Source organism: Muscardinus avellanarius, assembly GCF_963383645.1.
Source record: "Muscardinus avellanarius genome assembly, chromosome: 11".
NCBI classification, from domain to species: domain Eukaryota; kingdom Metazoa; phylum Chordata; class Mammalia; order Rodentia; family Gliridae; genus Muscardinus; species Muscardinus avellanarius.
The window spans coordinates 12,847,389-12,866,040 of record NC_137797.1 but is presented as its reverse complement, the minus strand read 5'-3'; the positions used below and the strand labels follow the sequence as shown (position 1 = coordinate 12,866,040).

Below are 18,652 nucleotides of genomic sequence, written 5' to 3'. Positions count from 1 at the left end.
CCCCGTGCTTGGGAGGCGGAGACAGGAGGATCGCGCAGGTTCAAAGCCAGCCGCGTGCGCTGGCTTAGGAGACCCTGTTTCCAAATAAAAAAATATATAAAAATGGGTCTGGGAGAGTAGCCCGGAGGTAGAAGGGCTTCCAGGAACCCCAGTACCACCAAAAAAAAAAAAAAAGAATACAACCAATCAGATACAAGGACAAACAAGTACAACTAATAATTTTAAAACATGCATCCACACACGTCAGAACCTGCTAAGGACTGCTTATCTCCCTTATGGTATGTGTTCGTTCCCTAGGGCTGCCTTTCCTACCCACCTTGGCTGGGCCAGGCTTATCTCTGCACTGAAGAATCTGCCTGGAGAGCAGATTAGCCTGGCCTTGTTTGCTGATCTAGCTCAGAGATATGGGGATGGGGTCCCATTTACAAAGACATTGGCCGGCAAGCTGGAGATTAGAGGCTTTGACCTTGTGGGTCCTCTACCCTTGTCCTTGAATCCTGCAACCTGGGCAGCTGGGCTTATGGATCTTCATTCTATTTCCAATCCTACCTTACTTCTATATCTTAACTCTGTATTTTAATACCTTATTTCTAATCCTAATATGGAAGAAGACTTCTCTAGTTAACCTCTCATACTGGGGGGAAAGCGCTTCTTCCAGCCTGCTTTCCAGCACCCCTACACCTGAAGGCCCAGGGTGACAGTACTTGGATGTGGGAATTTGGGAATTGGTTAAGGGTAGGCCCTCATCTGTTACAGTGTGTAGGTGAGGGTCACCGTCTGGGGGAACTGTCCCCAGGAATCTTTGTTAGACCCCTGGGAAATAATTCCCCCAAAATACCACAAAAAGATTAAAAAAGATAAAAGATCACGGGTTCTGGTCCTGAGCTAAGGATAAGTATACAATAGCTTGGACTCTTGCTGAAGATTTAAAGAAACTTATTAAAAAGATAGAAATTCAGAAGACGGTTACAGCCCCTTGATATTCAGGGGTGGCACGGGGAGATGGTTCGAATGAATTCTCCGAAATACAAAGTACGGAACAAACTTTATACATGATGTCCTCCATCTTGTTCACGTAATTCTGACATAGTCATAATCCCTGTACGGTACCTCCCCTTATGCTGTACGGTACCTCCCCTTATGCTGTACGGTACCTCCCCTTATGCTGTACGGTACCTCCCTTACTTTCCCGCCAGGGTGTACTTTCCTGCCTCGGCTCTTTTTGTGAAGGTCATGGTCAAAGGTCGACCCCTCCTCCCAGCCTGGCTAGATTATCCAATTATGTAAACCCGCCTTTAGGATGAGGATGAGGAAGTCCTAGTTCCCCTCTCCTATACACTTGCTAATTACCTTTAGCTAGGTTAATTTACATTGGAATATGTGCCTGCTTTTTTGGGCAGAAACCAGGTCAGTTCACCAGTTTTTGAAATATAATAATAATCAGAGCTTTCTCAAGTATTATCGGCCATTCCCAATACTGGTACCTCATCCAAGAGGACTGGTATCCCAGAAGAGGAAACAGAAACTTGAGGGTGCCTCCCCACCCCGGCCGGAGGAGAAGCAACGCAGGGCAGGCCATCAGGCAGGAAGGAGAAAGCCCTGGGCAGAAACCAGCATGGGCGGCCGCCTTGACCTGGGCCTGCCAGGTGGCAGAGCCGGGAGGAAGAGAATTTCCCTAGGATAAACCTCCCTAGCTGGCATTTTGAATGGCAGCCTGGGATGAGCAGGAGAGGGGTTATATGGCTCGCCAAGGGTCTCTGTCTATGCAGGCAGAGACCTTAAGCCGGTCCATGCCTTAAGTGGCACATACCTGCAATCCCAGTACTTGGGAGACTGAGAGCGGAGGATCCCAGAGTCAAGGCCAGCCTCAGCAACTTAGACCTTGTCTCAAAATAAAAAGTAAAATAGGGCTGGAGGTAGAGTTGGGAGGAAGAATGCCCCAGGTTCACACCTCTGTTGTATGTAGAGTTAGCGAGAAATGAGAGACTGAAAGTCCAAGGGAATGTGCCAATTATAGCCTTTATTAGCTGGCCAGCAGAGGAGCCCTCAATCTAAAAATCAGACTAGAGGGGCTCTGCGAGGGGTCAGGGTGTGTGGGGGCTTATGAGGAATAAGCAAGCAGGTTTACTGAAGGGGAAACTCACAAGTTAGTGTGGTTGGGTGAGGCCGAGGTTCCACTCAAGGTCAGAGGGTACAGGAATTTTGGGGGGAAGAATATCACAAAACGCAGGGATTTCAGGTACCTAGAGAAACCATTTGCATAGGGCAGGGGAGTGGGCCTCCCAGCAGAAATTAGCTAGGTCCTTCCTAGAGGTACAAGGTTAAACTTTCAGATTAGCAGCTTAAAACAGGAGGGGAGAGAAAATGGAGTCAGGGGAGACAAAATGGGGTCTCTTCTGCTTCCACACCCCTCAGTACTACCACTACTACTACTAACTACTACAAAATACCTGGCACACATAATTTGTAAAGAAGGGGTCTCGCTGCTAGGTTCTGCAGGCCCCAAGGTGCGGTCCAGGTGCCAGTGCTGGGGGCTGGTGCCTGCTAAGGGCTCCCTCTGCTTCCCACGAGGCCCTCTTGCCTCACCCAGAAGAGGGGGACAAGCGAGCTTGCCCAGTCCCATTACTGGCACTGAGCCCACTCTCCAAAGGCCCCCGCTCACAGGGTCACAGCGGGAACAAGGTTCCCACCTAGGATTCGTGGGTGAAATGGGCAGAAATGTTCAGACCTCAGCAAAGTTCTCAGTGAGGAACACAGCCCCCAGCAGCCAGACACCAGCCACACCCTGGGCTGGAAACTTCCCTAGGTGGTCCTTTCTTTCTTTTTCTTCCTCCCCCCATAAATTACATGACAATTAACAATTGTACTGTGTTTTTCTCCTCCCAGAAACTCTCAAAAAATAAAAGGACTCATGAGTTCACCTCTGGAGGGAGCCCCCCCCAGGCAACCTGAGCCCAAGGGCTCCTGGGTGGAAAATGGGTGGAGCCAGGCTGGCAGAGGGCTCACCCGTCAGGAGGTCCACAGGGGTTCCTGGGACGTGGAAGGGGGGAGTCCACCTAGGGGCCCTGCCAGTGAGTACGCAGGCCAGCCGCTCTCCTCCCTCCCCTCCTAGGGTCCCCAGAGCTCCCTGGAACACACATTAGTCCCCTTTACACAGGCTGCCTTCTGCCATTCCTGGGTAAGTGACAATAAGACAGAGGGCCCTGGAGGGAGGGCTGTGCCCCCTCCTCCACATGGAGGCAGCTGAGTTGGTCCTCAGTGCCATATTGGGGATAACAAACAGACTAGAAAACTGGGAGTTAAAAGTAGGCTGGCTGGCCAGGCGCCATGGTGCACGCTTTAACCCCAGTCCTTGGAAGGCTGAGACAGGAGGACTGCAGGTTTGAGACCAGCCTCAGATGCATAGACTCTCACAACCTAGGGAGACCCTGTTTCCAAACAACAACAACAACAAAAAACATAAAAAAGGCTGCAGATATAGCTCAGAGGTAGAATACCCCTGGGTGTATGTGTGCAACACACACGCATGCACACACACACACACACACACACACACACACACACACACACACACCACACGCTAGGACCAGAGAACACAGAGCATCCAAGCTAGCTACCCATTTAGCTGTGGACTCAGAGCAACAAATGCCCTACTGACTTTCCTTCATTAGCCCAGGAAAACCACATGAAGGTGGAGACCTGCAAGGATGCCAAAGACAGATGTCCACGGAGAGCGCGGCCACCATCTGCCAAGAGCCCACCTCAGAGGCCGCTCCCTGCCCCTGCTTAGAAGCCACTGAAAGGTTCGAGCTGCCTCTGCCCCGCAGGGGGCGGGGCCGGAAGCTAGGAGGCGGAGCCTGGTGATTCAGAGAGGGGACCACGCCTCTCAATCAGAGAAGAAGCGAGTTCAGAGTTCAGAGAGAGAAACCCGAAAGAGAGACAGATGCACTCTCCCCCACCAGTCCCCGCGGGGGCTGGCGGCCGACTCCCCACGAATAAAGGCATCCATACCATCTATAATGGATCTCCGCGTGTATCTGTGCGCCAGGGGGACCCGCCATATTTTTCAGCCGCTATTGGGGTCTTTGGGCTGGATCAGCCTGGGGTTTCGCTTTCTTCTTCTTCTTCTTCTTCTTCTTCTTCTTCTTCTTCTTCTTCTTCTTCCTCCTCCTCCTCCTCCTCCTCCTCCTCCTCCTCCTCCTCCTCCTCCTCCTCCTCCTTCTTCTTCTTCTTCTTCTTCTTCTTCTTCTTCTTCTTCTTCTTCTTTTGGTGCTGGGGATGGAACCCAGGAGCATTCTACCTCTGAACTACCCACCCAGCCCTATTTTTTATCTTTATTTTTGAAATAGGGCCTTATTGAGCTGTAAAGGGCCTCACTAAATGGGTGAGGCTGGCCTCAAACTACGATTCTCTGGTCTTGGCCTCTTGAATGCTGAAATTACAAGCGTGTGCCACCATGCCTGGCTTTATTCTTTTATTTGAAGCAGGTCTCACCGAGTTGGGGAGGGCCTCACTAAGTAGCTAGATCCTCCAGCCTCAGCCTCCCAAATGCTGGGATTACAAGCGTGAGCCACCACCCCCCCCACTCCTTTTCTTTTTGAAAAATACTTTTACTGGTGCAATTCTACATCATAGTGAGATTCAAAGGGACACACACACGCGGGGTGGGGGTGGTGGTGGTGGTAGTGAGTCCTTCGGTCTCCAGGCTCCCTCCCCCCAGCCCTCCCTCGCCCTTCCCTCCCCTCCCCCCTGGCCTCCCTCCTCACTTCCCTGAATCCCTTTTGATCCTCGGCTCTCTGGCTTCCACATGGAAACAGGCCCCTGGACTGGACTTCCACCACTGGCTCACCTCCTTTCGCATTATATTCTCTAGCTCCACCCATTTTGTTGCCAATGACATCATTTTGTTCTTTTTTTCCAGCGTGAGACTTCGGGCTTCCGTGTGCTGCCTTCCTTGTTTTCCAGCATAACAATAAAGGGCCTCTGCCTTGCCCTGGCTGGTGCCTGGTTCCCTGGGAGAGCAGGGACCCCGAGCCTGCAGGAGCCTCCGCTCACCACCAGGTGGCGCCCGTGCACCTCCTCCATCCCTGCGGAGACTGCTGGCCCAGAGCCCACGCCAGGGACAATGGGGTGTCCCCGGAACCTGCCTGTCCAGATTCCAGGGGAAAGAAGGAGCCCAGGAGCCCCTCTGCGTCCCCACAACCCACAGTCATCTGCCTTCTCCTGGCTGCCTGGTTCACCTCTCCTAGTGTTGTTTTTTTGTCTTGCTTTAGCTGCTATTTTGAAACTCATGGTTCTTTTTTAATGTAAGAAAGTAAAAAATAAGGGAACGAAAATACCAACCAACCAGGGGGACAGTTTTTGGAATTCTGGCCTGGAATCTCTTTCTTCTTCTTCTTTTCTTTCTTTGTTTCTTTCTTCCTGCCAATAAATACTCCAAAGCCTATCACATCCATAGCAGTACCCGTCCTGGCAAGCCCCTGCTCCGGCTCAAGTCTGAGGCTAAGCAAATGCATTGACCCTCATGTGGGAAGACGCCATGTTGAACGTCACCCACCAGTATCCATCCTCACAGGAGACACCAATCTGGGGCCAGAGTCTCGGCGTCAACACTGCTCTCAGGGAAAAGGTAACACGGAAACACACACATGAACAACTGTGCTCCGTCCTACTGTTCTTCCATGAGGAGACCCTTGGGAGACCACTGGTTCAGTCAACACTTACAGTGTTGTCAAAATAAATACATTAGAACAGGAAAAAGGAGAAAGCAAAAAGCGGTAGAAAGCCTGGCAGAGCTGGGCTCACACACATTCAGTTCTTAGATTTGAAGCCTCTTGAGTTGCTTGTATGTAATTAAAAAAAAAAAAAGTTCCAAGATCCACGTTGAAGCCAGTTGGACCAAAATCCTTTGTAGCGTGCAAAAAAGGCCCTCATGTTTCCACATCCTTAAAAGTGCCATCCAGGGTGCCCTTGGTGAGGCCCACGTGTCCCACGCCTGCCCTCTGGTTCACCATGCGAGCGTGTACCACATCAACCAGATTGGCTGCCACAGCCCAGCCAAGCCACATGGGAAACCGGACACAAAGCGAGTCAAAATTGTATCCCCCATCACACCTGATAATATCGGGGGCTTCTCTGTAACACCACGCACTGGCAGCTCAACTCCACAACCGCAGCGCGCTGGGCAGTGGGGACCACGCCCTCCACAGACCCCGGGGGCCTTCTTGTCGGTCTCTCTGTATCAGGGGACCTGCCAATCATGCTTCCTCTGAACAAGCTTCCTGGAGCCCGCATTCCAATCTTTAGAACATCGGTGAGACTGGTGATAGCTGAAGATATTACTCCTAACACCACCCCACAGATCATATTAATTAGAAGAGTTCCATCTTCTAAGTGTTCTACATATAATTGCCAACTCCCAATTTTTTTTTTTTTTTTTTTTTTTTTTTTTTTTGGTGGTACTGGGGTTCCTGGAAGCCCTTCTACCTCCGGGCTATACTCCCAGACCTATTTTTTACATTTTCATTTTGGAAACAGGGTCTCCTAAACCAGCGCACGCGGCTGGCTTCGAACCTGCGCGGTCCTCCTGTCTCTGCCTCCCAAGCGCGGGGATTACAAGCGTGCGCCACCACGCCCGGCGGCAACTCCCAATTTTAAGGTGCCAAAGGATGCCTGTCTTAATAAAGCAGGAGCAGTTCCCGGGTACAGAGTCTATACACCTTCGTTAGAGATTTGAAACAAGGCATGAAATAGCCCTCTACATTTTATCTCCTTGAAATGGACACGGATGCTCTGACCTTGGACTTGAAGCCACGTTTTGGAGCGGTCCACAGGGAAAGGTCCAAACTCAGCAACGAGAGGCAAGGCTGCCGTATACAAGGGTTTCCAGTTCGGGGCAGATGTCCCACGGCGTCCAGCGGCCCTTCTGCTGCTGCTCGGGCTCTTCGATGGCGGGGAAGCGGAGGCTCCAGGGTTGGGAATGCCAGCCCGCGTTCTGCGCTTTTCCTTGTTTTGGGGTTGAAGTGATGACTTTCCCTCACATCTGCCGGGAACCTCTCTCCAGGCTGTGGTATAGAATTGACTTTTCTTTCAAATTCCCAATCCCCTAATTTGCCTACTTGCCTCCAGATCCAGAACTTTTCTTCTTGCTGTTTTCACTTACCATGGTTGTCTACTCTGGACTTTATCATCTACTGTTGCAATATATTATCTTGACTGTTTGCACAACTCTGTGTGTGTGTGTGTGTGTGTGTGTGTGGTACTGGGGGTGGAACCTAGACCTATTTTATACTTTATTTGGAAACAGGGTCTCACTAAGTAGCTGAGACTGGCTTCGAACCTGTGTGATCCTCCTGTCTCAGCCTCCCAAGCACGGGGATTACAAGCGTGCGCCACCACGCCCGGCTTGCACAATCTTTTTTTTCAGGGGGATTGAACCCAGGCCTTGTTTGTGCATGCTAGGCGAGCACTTGACAACCAAGTTACACCCACACCTCCTCCCCTCTCCCCTCTCCCCTCTTTTCTTTTCTTTCTTTTTTTTTTTTTGGTGCTGGGGATTGAACCCGGGGTGTCTCTGACCAATACCCCCAGGCTTTTTTAAATTTCGAAACAGGATCTCAATAAACTGCTGAGGCTGGCCTTGAACCTATGATCTTGTCTCAACCTCCCAAGTACTGGGATTACAGGCATGCACCACCCTGCCCAGATTTTTTTTTTTTTTTTTTTTTTTTTTTTTTTGTACTGGGGATTGAACCCAGGGTCATTCTACCTCTAAGCTACACCCCTAGCTAGCTCTATTTTATTTTTTATTTGGAAGCAGGGTCAACTGATTTGCAGAGGGCCTCACAGGTTGCTGAGGTTGATGCAAACCTGCCATCTTCTTGTCTCAGCTTCTCAAGTACTGGGATTATCAACGTGTACCACCATACCTGCCCAGATTTTTCTTAATCTTATTTTGAGACGGGGTCTTGCTAAATTGTCCAGGCCGTCTTGGAACTCCAGAACCTCATGCTTTAGCCTCTTGAGTCGCTGGGAATGCAGGTATGTCCCATGGCACCTGGCTTGATACAATTTTTTAATTAGGCGAAGTTTAGTCATTGCGTTTCTTTTAGGTGTCCAAAACAAACTCAAAGTGGCTTACATAGAAAAAGAAATCTATTGGCACACAAACTCCACAGATTTAGGGAATACCATGGACATGCCGGAGTCTAGAATCCCAAAACAAAACAGTCCTCAGAAGCCGGGCGTGGCGGCGCACGCTTGTAATCCCCGCGCTTGGGAGGCTGAGACAGGAGGATCGCACAGGTTCGAAGCCAGCCTCAGGTACTTAGTGAGGCTCTCAGCAATTTAGTGAGACCCTGTTTGTCGGGGCCGCTCGGCTAGACCGGGATGGGGCGGTGGCTCAAGATGGCGCCTAGGCATGTTGCCAAGTCACAAGGCTCACGAGGCTGGCGGTGCCCTGAGCCTGCGCAGTGAGCCCTATCAGGCGCCCTACGGATGATCAGTGACGCAGCGCCTCGTGCTACCACCAGGCCGCCTATGAGAGGGTTAGAAATGTGCATGCCCTAGCTGTGGGAAGCTTGGGGTTGGTGGAGTGATGAGGGAGGGGTTATGATACTGATATATATTTGCCTGCTGTGCGCATTGAAGGAAGGAAGCATCATCAACAGACGCGGCGTTTGTGTGTTCTTTCCCAGGGCTCTGCAGGAAGGAGCCTTAGGGACGTGACACCTGTTTCCAAATAAAATATAAAATAAGTCTGGGAGTATAGCCTGGAGATAGAAAGGCCCTGGGTTCCAACACCAGTACCACAAAAAAAAAAAAAAAAACAAAAACAAAAAACAACAGTCCTCAGCTCACATGTCATACACAGGACTTCACCGTCTGTGAAGAGTCCAGCCCTAGCTGCTAGGAAAGGGGGCGGGCCAAAGCTCAGGGCCCACTCTGATTGGCCCACTTGGCTGCCAGGTGGAGCTATGGAAATCAGGTGGGAGGGGAGAGGAGGAAGGGAACAGAAACACCAGGAGTTGCCCGGGATTTGCTTCTTCCCTTTCCTGAACATTCAGATGATTTCAAATCTTTATTATACATAGCGCCCCCAATTTTGTTTTGGGGGTGCTGGGGATTGAGCCCAGGGGCATCTGTTTCTGAGCTACACCCCCAGCCCTATTTCGATTTTTATTTTGAAACAAGGCCTCACTAAGTTGCTGAGGCTGGCCTTGAACTTGTGATCTTCCTGTCTCAGTCTCCCAAGTACTGAGGTTACAAGTGTACCCCCCCCCGCGTGGCGTGTTACCATTTATCACCCCAACAGCGGGGGAACTTTTTCCCTTTCAGAATTGTGGGGCTTTGGTAGGGCAAAAGAATACGTAGGAAGGAGACACAAAAAGGAGGAACAGCAAATCTATGACTTTACTGTGGACGCCTGCTGCTGGACCTCATCTCCCCACTCCCAGCCAGCTCCCTCCCGGGCCTGTCACTCCCAGATTCCAGGGAAATATGTAAACCTTAAAGTTAACCAAAAATTCATTCATCAATGATAATGACCTCGGGCACGGTTAATTAACCCCCCAGTAAACAGTTTAAACAAGAGAGATGTGGTACCCTGAGGAACCTGTAATGTAGGGAACTTTTTTTGTGTGTGTGTGGGTCTGGGGATGGAACCCAAGGGGCATTTGACCTCCGAGCTACACCTCCTGCCCTATTTTTTAGCCTTTATTTTGAAACCGGGTCTCACTGAGTTGCAGAGGGCCTCACTAAGTAGCTGAGGCTGTCCGCAAACCATGATCCTCCAGTCTCAGCCTCCCGAATGCTGGGATTACAAGCGTGCACCACCACGCCTGGCTGTAGGGAACTTTCTAGCAGTATCGATTGATCAGATAGTGGAGACCACCTGGGCCTAAGGATCCTGAGAATGACCAGACCACCAGAGATCCCGGACCAGACTTGAGATCCCGGACTGGCCCCATCCCCGCATACTCTCCTGTACCCGCACTCAGAAATCTCCTTTAGCAGAGGAGCCACGGACCCCCGAACCTCCCTTGCCCTGGAGACGGCTCGCATTCTCCCTGGAATGTGTGCTTGTTCTAAATAGGCTGCGGTCACCGTCCCTGACCAGCCCCGGCTGAGTTCTTTCCCATCAGGCGAGCCACAGACCTGCTGGTACTGAGTCGTGGTCCCTTCTCTCCCCCGTGGGAGCTCCTGGCCTGCTCAGAGGTATCCCTTCTTCTGTGACAGAACCAAAACCAAGACTGTGTCCCACTCAGCAGTGAAGGGGACTTCTATTCTTGGCCTAGGAGAGGGAGCGAAATCAGAAGTCTATTTCCTGCCTCCCGGGTAGGAGGTTATAGGTAGAGAGATAGGCTAGTAAGGGGAAGGAATAGTCATGTATTTTCTGGAAATGGGTGGAGATTTTCCCTGGGAATCCAAGGGTCACACACACAAACACACACACATCTCTCTCTCTCTCTCCCTCTCCCTCTCCCTCTCCCTCTCCCTCCCTCCCTTCTTCTCTCCTTTTATGGTTCTTTTTGTGTGTGTGGTACTGGGGATGGAACCCAGGGGCCTTCTACTCTGAGCTACACCCCCAGCCCTATTATATTCCTTTATTTTGAAACAGGACCTCACTAACTTGCCACAAACCTGAGGTCCTCCCATCTCAGCCTCCCAAGCACTGGGATTACAAACTTCACCCATGCCTGACTCCTTTTATGGTTCTTTCCGGTGACCATGGCAACTGTCAACTGTCCTGGTGCTGGGGGAAGTCATCTACGCGCAAATGAGACCACGGTGAAGTTGGAGGTCGTCTTGGATCTCACTGACTTAGGTCCAGCCAGTGTCAGCCTGCTCACGTGGAGAGAACCTTCTGGGCTTCAGGTACCCTGTCCTCGGAGACAAGCAAGATGAGGGCAGGGTGGAAACCAGCAAGGCCACCAAGGCCCTGCAGGATACGGTGGGGCAGCACTGGCAGTAAAATGAACATTTTGGGTACACCCCAAACATTTTAGTTTTTCTTTTGTCCTTTTCTTCCTTCTTTTTCTTTTTCTCCCCCCTTTCTTTCTTTTCTTTCTTCCACTGAAAATTAAGCCCAGAGGCATTCTACCTTTGAGCTATATCCCGAGTCCAATTTTCTTTCTTTTTTGGAAACAGGGTCTTGCTAGGTTGACCTCAGCAAATAGTCTCACTGTTTGCTGAGGCTGTCCTCGAACCTGCAATCCTCCTGTCTCAGCCTCTCAAGTACTGGGATTACAGGCGTGTACCACCGCACTTGGCTCTCTTTTTTGTGTGCTGGGGATTTAACCCAGAAGCATCCTACCTCTGAGCTACACGCCCAGCTCTTTTTACGTTGAAAAAGGGTCTTGCTGAGTTGCTGAGTCTGGCCTTGAACCTGCAACCCTCCTATCTCAGCCTCCAGTGTACTGGGATTACAGGCATGCTCCACCATGCCTGGCTATATTAAGAACTTAAGTTAAGAAAAAAATCAAAAGCCTCCTGAAAGATGTAGGAAAGATAAGGAACTTTGCAAAAGTTTGGTTGCAGCCAGGCGTGGTGGCGCACGCTTGTAATCCCAGCATTTGGGAGGCTGAGACCGGAGGATTGCGGTTCACGGACACCCTCAGCTACCTAGTGAGGCCTCTGCAACTCAGTGAGACCCGGTTTCAAAATAAAGAATAAAAAATGGGGCAGAGGGTGTAGCTCAGAGGTCGAATGCCCCTGGGTTCCACTCCCAGACCCACAAAAAAAAAAAAAAAAAAAAAGTCTGGTTGCGAGGTATTTTCTGGTAAGTTCTTTTAAGTTCTCAGAAAGCAAGCAATTCTCATGTCTTATAAATTGTCATCCAAACAGAGAAAGCTCAATTGTTCTTGAGTATCTAATCTATGAAGCAAACATAACACTGTGATAAACTTTGATCACAAGGAAATCGTAGCTCAATCTCATTTATGACTCTGAGGTAACATGTTGCATAATATTAGAGAATATAAATCTATAACATATTGATATAAAAATCTGCCATGACCAAGTTGATATTTCCACTGCTTGCAAAGATAGCTCAGCATATGGAAATGTATGTGCATAATACACTATATTCTTGACATAAATAAAAATGGAAAATGATGATCATTTGATTAGAGTTTGAAAATTTAGCACTTACTCCTAATAAAAATGTTTAAGCATAGGAATAAATCGCAATGTGTGATCACTGAGACTGGCTTTTGTCAACCAGCTGTCAATGGTGAAATACTAGAGTTAATTCCATCACGTGCAGACAACTCAAGAGTTCCAGCTAATTCAATACAGCATGGAGCCAGAATGAGAAAAATAAGTACTGAGAAACTGGGAGAAATGCCGCATTATTGATTCATGAATTATTCATTCGATAACTATTACATCAATACAATTTCAGAAAATCACTAGGGGACTATTAAAAATGAGTAATGTCTACAGAGTAAGAAAACAAGTTAGGAAGCATCACATTAAAAGATACTATTCATAACAGGATCAAGACAATTTGGAGTACTGAAGAGCAGGGTGTGGTGGTACCCACTTGTAGTCCCAGTGCTTGGCAGGCTGAGACAGGAGGATCGCGGGTTCATGGCCAGCCTCAGCTGCTTAGTGAGACCCCGATTCAAAATAAAGAATAAAAGCCGGGCGTGGTGGCGCACGCTTGTAATCCCCGCGCTTGGGAGGCGGAGACAGGAGGATCGCGCTGGTTCGGAGCCAGCCGTGCTGGCTTAAGAGACCCTGTTTCCAAATAAAAAATATAAAATAGGTCTGGGAGTGTAGCCCGTGGGAGTGTATCCCGGAGGTAGAAGGGCTTCCAGGAACCCCAGTACCACCAAAAAAAAAAAAAAACAAAAACAAAAAAAACAAAATAAAGAATAAAAATAGGGCTGGGGGTGTAGCTTGGAGGTAGGGTTCAATCTCCAGTACTGCAAAAATAAGTAAGTAAATGCATACATAAATAAAGTACCAAAGAAATAAATGTTAGCAAGAAATGTAAAGAAGCAATACATCTTTGTTGAGAGGTTATGAAAAACTTAAATCCCTGGGAAGGCAGACCCTGATGTTGGGTAGGAATATAGCAGGTCCTTGGCTTTAATGAGGGACCTTTTCAAGTACCCGTAATCACAGATACTATGACAGCAGACTATTTCCTTTGTAGAATTTAACGGAAAATGAAAGCAACTCCCAGCCCCCGTGTGAATCAGCATGAGCGTGGGAGGGGAGCGTGGGAGCTGGGCCTGGACCCACTGGAGCCAGCAGAGGACAAGGTGACATTCTGCGAAGGGCCCAAGCAGATACCATAAAGGTGCAGAGCCTGATGTACCACCCTAAAGGACTTTTTTTTTTTTTTTTTTTTTTTTGCAGTACTAGGGATGGAACCCAGAGGCATTCTTCCTATACCCCAGGCCTAGTTTTTACTTTTTTTTCTTTGCGGGTCTGGGGATGGAACCCAGGGGCATTCTACCTCTGAGCTACACCTCCTGCCCCATTTTTTATTCTTTATTTTGAAACCGGGTCTCACTGAGTTGCAGAGGGCCTCACTGAGTAGCTGAGGCTGTCCGCGAACCGCGATCCTCCAGTCTCAGCCTCCCGAAGGCTGGGATTACGAGCGTGCGCCACCACGCCCGGCTAATAAAACAGCACAGGTCATGAAAAGTGACAACTACATAGCAATATAGAAAATATTTCTTGCATATTACTTTTAAAAGTAGGATACACCATTATAACTATAACAGCCACGTGGCCACATGAAAAAGAAGGTGCATTTGAAAAATGACCGTAAGTGGTTTTTCCTTGATCACAGGGAAGCCGCGGCTCAGTCTCCCTGTGGCTCTCGGATGAGCATATTGAATAATATTAGAGAACATAGACCTATAGCATATTGACGTAAAAATCTGCAGTGAGCAAGGTGAGGTTTTCATGGCATAGAAGGATAACTCAATATATGGAAGTTTATGTACAGAATAAAGTTGATGGTGATGTGGTGGTACCAGAGGTGAGTTTTGTCGAATAATATTGAAAACACATTTAAAGTGATTTGGGAGCAACAAAAGAAACTGAATATGAGAAAGAGTTGAAAAAAGGGTGACTCTGTGTGTGTGTGTGTGTGTGTGTGTGCACGCACACGCTAGCGTGTGTGCACACATGCATGCAGATATGTGCCAACCTTCCATCACTATAACAAAATACCCGAGATGATCCAGTCATAAAAGTTTTTTTTTTTGTTTGTTTTTTGTTTTTTGTTTTGGTGGTACTGGGGTTCCTGGAAACCCTTCTACCTCTGGGCTACACTCTCAGACCTACTTTTTTATATTTTTTGTTTGGAAACGGGGTCTCTTAAGCCAGCGCGCGTGGCTGACTTTGAACCTGCGCGATCCTCCTGTCTCTGCCTCCCAAGCACGGGGATGACAAGCGTGCGCCACCACACCCGGCGTCAAGAAAGAAGGTTTGACTCACAGTTTTGGAGGTTTCAGTCCCTGACTTGTTGAGCCTGTTGCCTTGGGCTTGTGGTGAGGCAGAGGCACACGGTGGAGAAAAACAACTCATCTCAAGACCAGTGGGCAAGAAGGGGCCAGGGTCCCATGGTCCCCCTGGGCATGCCCCCAGACCCCAGGCCCTCCTACTTCTCAAGCCCCACCATCCCCAGGGACCAGGGCCTTCCATGCGGGCCCGTGAGGGTCGCCCAGTGTCCACACCACGGCTCTGTGCAACCCTGCTGCCTGGGTGCAGCGAGCTGACCGGGCTCCAGTCGGCAACTCACTCCAGGACAGGAGACGGCCGGAGGCTGGACAGAGCGATCCTCTGCCGCCGAGTTCACAGTGCTGTCTACACCACGGCCCTGTTCACCTTTGCGCCTCTTGTTGGATGGTCCCAGAAGGCTTTTGTGACTTAATGTCTACTGTCAGGTTTCAAAAGTGCTTTACCAGTATACCTGGCTACCGGAAGCCTGAGAAATCACCAGTGTGCTGCCGCCTGGTCAACACCGGGCATTACCACAGGTCCGTCAAAATCGTTAGGCAGAGCTGATGAGGTACTTTAGAGGCATTATGATTTTTGATAGCCTTGCTTTTAGCTTTTATAGTTTGAGCCCCACGTTACTGGGACATCCTCAGGCACTGCAGGGGGAAATGGCTAAAGAATCACGCCACTCTTGCATCCGTAGACTTGGGGGAAGATTCTGGAGGAAGCCGGCTTGGAAAGTGACCCGAGGGAAGTGGGGCTGGAGAAAGTCACCAGAACCTTGAACTTGGCCAGAACTTGGCCTCCCGAGCCCTGGGACTACAAGGCAGGACCAGCGTTTCGATAGCTCTCTCTGAAAACAGAAGCAAGTGGCTTCCAGAAGCAAAGCCAGTGGACTGGTTCAGGGCAGACTGGAGCGGAAGCCTGTGGAGGGCACACAGCTGCCTACTTGTGTGTGTGTGTGTGTGTGTGTGTGTGTGTACGTGCTGCGGCGTAGCGTGTGCACGCGTGCAAGAGTTATTTGAAAAGCCGGGCGTGGTGGCGCACGCTTGTGATCCAACATTCGGGAGGCTGAAACCAGAGGATCGCGGTTCGCGGACAGCCTCAGCTACTTAGTGAGGCCCTCTGCAACTTAGTGAGACCTGGTTTCAAAATAAAGAATAAAAAATAGGGCAGGGGTTGTAGCTCGGAGGTGGAATGCCCCTGGGTTCCATCCTCAGACCCACACACACACAAAAAAAAAGTCATTTGAAGCTTTTTTTTTTTTTTTTTTTTTTGGTGGTACTGGGGTTCTACCTCTGGGCTACACTCCCAGACCTATTTTATATTTTGAAACAGTCTTTTAAGCCAGCTTGGCTGGCTTCGAACCTGCACGGCTGGCTTTGAACCTGCGCAATCCTCCTGTCTCCGCCTCCCAAGCCCGGGAATTACAAGTGTGCGCCACCACGCCCGGCGCCCTTTTGAAGCATCGTTGTGCCGAGGTGGCCCAGACCTCACTCTGCTCTCGTGGGCTTGCTTGAGAACTCTGTGGCCGCGGCTGTGTCCCTGTGGGAAGGCTGTGGGGCACAGAGGACCTCTGGGGCTCCACTCTGTTGTGCCGGGTGATGGCGCTGCTGGGCTAGCTTGTACTTGCTCCAGGTGGGAAGTGGCTCCTGCAGAGGGGAAGCTCCTGGAGGAGGTGACAGCGGGGCCTGAGGTCACGCTCAGAGCTGGAGCAGAAGCCTGCGCCCGCAGCAGCCAGAGGGCAGGGCCATCGGGGTGTCAGCGGGGCCTGTGCTGCTGAGCCAAGGGAGGAAGGGGCCTCGCTCTTCTCAAAGCCCGCTGTGTGTGTGGGGGTGTGCTAAGAGATAGACACATAAAGAGGCCAACAGCCCTTGCTCCAGGAGAACTCGCCCCACTCCTCCGACTTCAACTGGGTCCCTGCTGTTCTTCCCGATCCCCTTCTTTTGCCTCATGGTGCCGACCACACATCTTGGAAATCATCTTACGTCCCTTGTGGCGCGGCGTCTCCTCTGGGACTGTCTGCCGTGGGGGGGGGGGGCATCTAGTCCAGCCAAGGGCCCCACCCAGTGCTTGGCGCAGGCCGGGCAGTGTGCTACAGTGAGTGGCTGGGGCGCCGCTGGGCCGAGCTGGGGAAGGCGTAGTGACTCTAGACCCCCCTCTCCAGAGAAATTAAATGGCTAGAGGGAAAAATGGGAGAAATGATACTGCGTGCACATGATACAAACCCTCCAAGAACAGGCCCGTGTGTTGTTCTGTGGCTTCTGAGACACAGAAAGAGAACAGGGGAGAACCTGAGAACTCACCGGGCTTCGTGCAGGGCATGAGGCGGTAGCGAGGTCGCAGCCTAGACCTGGGGAGGGCCGTGGGGGCCTCTACCCAGGGTGCAAGGCCTCATCGGCTCCTCTGCTGGCTCACCAGCAGGTTCTAATCGAGGCTCTGATGGGGCAGAAGACTGAGAAAGTGGCTGGGAACCCTGTCTGCATGTAGGAATTATCTGGGAAGTTTCCAGAAACACTGATGACTATTGGGGTCCACTGGCAGGACTGAGATGTAATTGGTCTCGGAATGACTTGGACTTTTCTTATTTTTTTAATTCTCTTTTTTTGGTAATGAGGATTGAAACCAGGGGCTGCACCCCAAACCTTAATTTTTAGTTTTTATTTAGAAATAGGGTCTTGCTAGATTTCTATGACTGGCCTTGAACTTGCAATCCTATTTCAGCTTTCCAAGAACTGGTATTACTAGCAGGCACTACCCTATTTATTTATTTATTGTAGTACTGGGGAGCGAACCCAGGGGCCATCATTCTACATCTGAGCTACACCTCTGGCCCCTTTTATTTTTTATTTGAAACAGGGTCTCCCTAGGTTGCTAAGAGTCTTGTTTTGTTGCTGAGGCTGGGCTTGAACCTGCAGTCCCTCTATCTCAGCCTCCCCAGTGCTGGGATCACAGGTGTGCACCACCATGCCCGACTGCCTTTGTACTCTTTGAAGCGTATCGATTCCTCTGTGTTGGATGCGAGGTCTAGCTTCTTGATAACTGGAGGCAGGTGTTTTACAGACACTGAGACACTGGGATCCGGTTTCAAAGCTCTTGCCTACCTCTTCCCTCCCTGGAGCCCCGGCTTAGGCCATGCCCTGGTGGAGCCACAGGGCACCATGGGAGAAATAGCCTCTGCCTGATAGAGCTGAGGGCCCAGGGGAGAGACAGGCCCCCATGAAGCCACCAAATAAAGAAGGGGGTTAGAGCACTGGGAACCCCTGATGGGCACTGGCCCCTGCTGAGCCCGGCGGGGCGGGGTGGGCTTGGGGGCGAGAGGGGAGCACCCACGAAGACAGAGCTGCACTCCTCTAAGGTGCCGCCTGCCTCGGGCGCTGCTGGGCTGGTGCTGCGCCACTGTGTCACGTAGGCCTCTGTCTCAGCCACTCCGCGCAGCTGTGCCGGGGACCTGCCCAGCCCCCCGGGGAGCCAGACAGACACAGGCAGGTGTGCCAAGTGCAGGACCTCCTCACCCGGCCTGTAACACCTGGGGGCTCAGCAAACTGCTGTGGGAGCCTCATTACGCCACAGAAGTGGGCAAACGCTTTTCTTCCCAGTCCTGGCCCAGTTTCCGCAAAACCTTGGCTCAGTAGAATTTGCAAAACACAGTCTTGCACTGGGAATCTTGAGGTGGGGAACTTCTCACAGTAATGAAATCGGCTATGCCGAGGACAGAAAGGAGGCCTGCAGTGGTCTGCACAAGCCTGGGGACTCCAGGGTACCTGGGCTGCAGGAGAAATTAACAAGAGACCAGGCTTTCCATGCATACTGAAGCCCAAGAGAACCTAAATATTTATGTTAGTGAAATCGGAAGCTGGGATGCTGAATGGTCTGTGAGTATGGTAAAGGAACTGCCATGGGTCTGGCTGGGGCGAGGAGGTCTCAGTCCCGGGTTGGTAACTCACCTTGCTGCTGCTGTCCAAGACCAAAAGAAGTTAGCTTGGGAGACACAGTAATCGGGGTACAGCATCTAATACAGGGAGACAGGGCTCCCATATCGAGGAGGGTCTCAAAAGGGTTGCCACGCCCCGGTGCTCACTGGGCCTTGGCTGCCCAGGCACGGTCCAATTGCTGCTGCTACTACTCTTCTCCTGAGGAGGCCACAGCTCTGCAAGCGCGCTCGCCCTGGCTCCTGCAGCTGCTGCTT

General features: G+C 50.6%; 1 pseudogene across 1 annotated transcript; it reads right to left on the bottom strand.

Moving 5' to 3' along the window:
• Positions 1 to 5,818: 5,818 nt before the first annotated feature.
• On the bottom strand, positions 5,819 to 10,062 carry LOC308269416 (brain mitochondrial carrier protein 1-like; annotated as a pseudogene). Its single transcript has 3 exons — positions 9,979 to 10,062; positions 6,798 to 7,005; positions 5,819 to 6,398 (listed from the first exon to the last, which is right to left on the bottom strand). The product of its transcript is annotated as a brain mitochondrial carrier protein 1-like (transcript).
• Between the last annotated feature and the right edge of the window lie 8,590 nt (positions 10,063 to 18,652).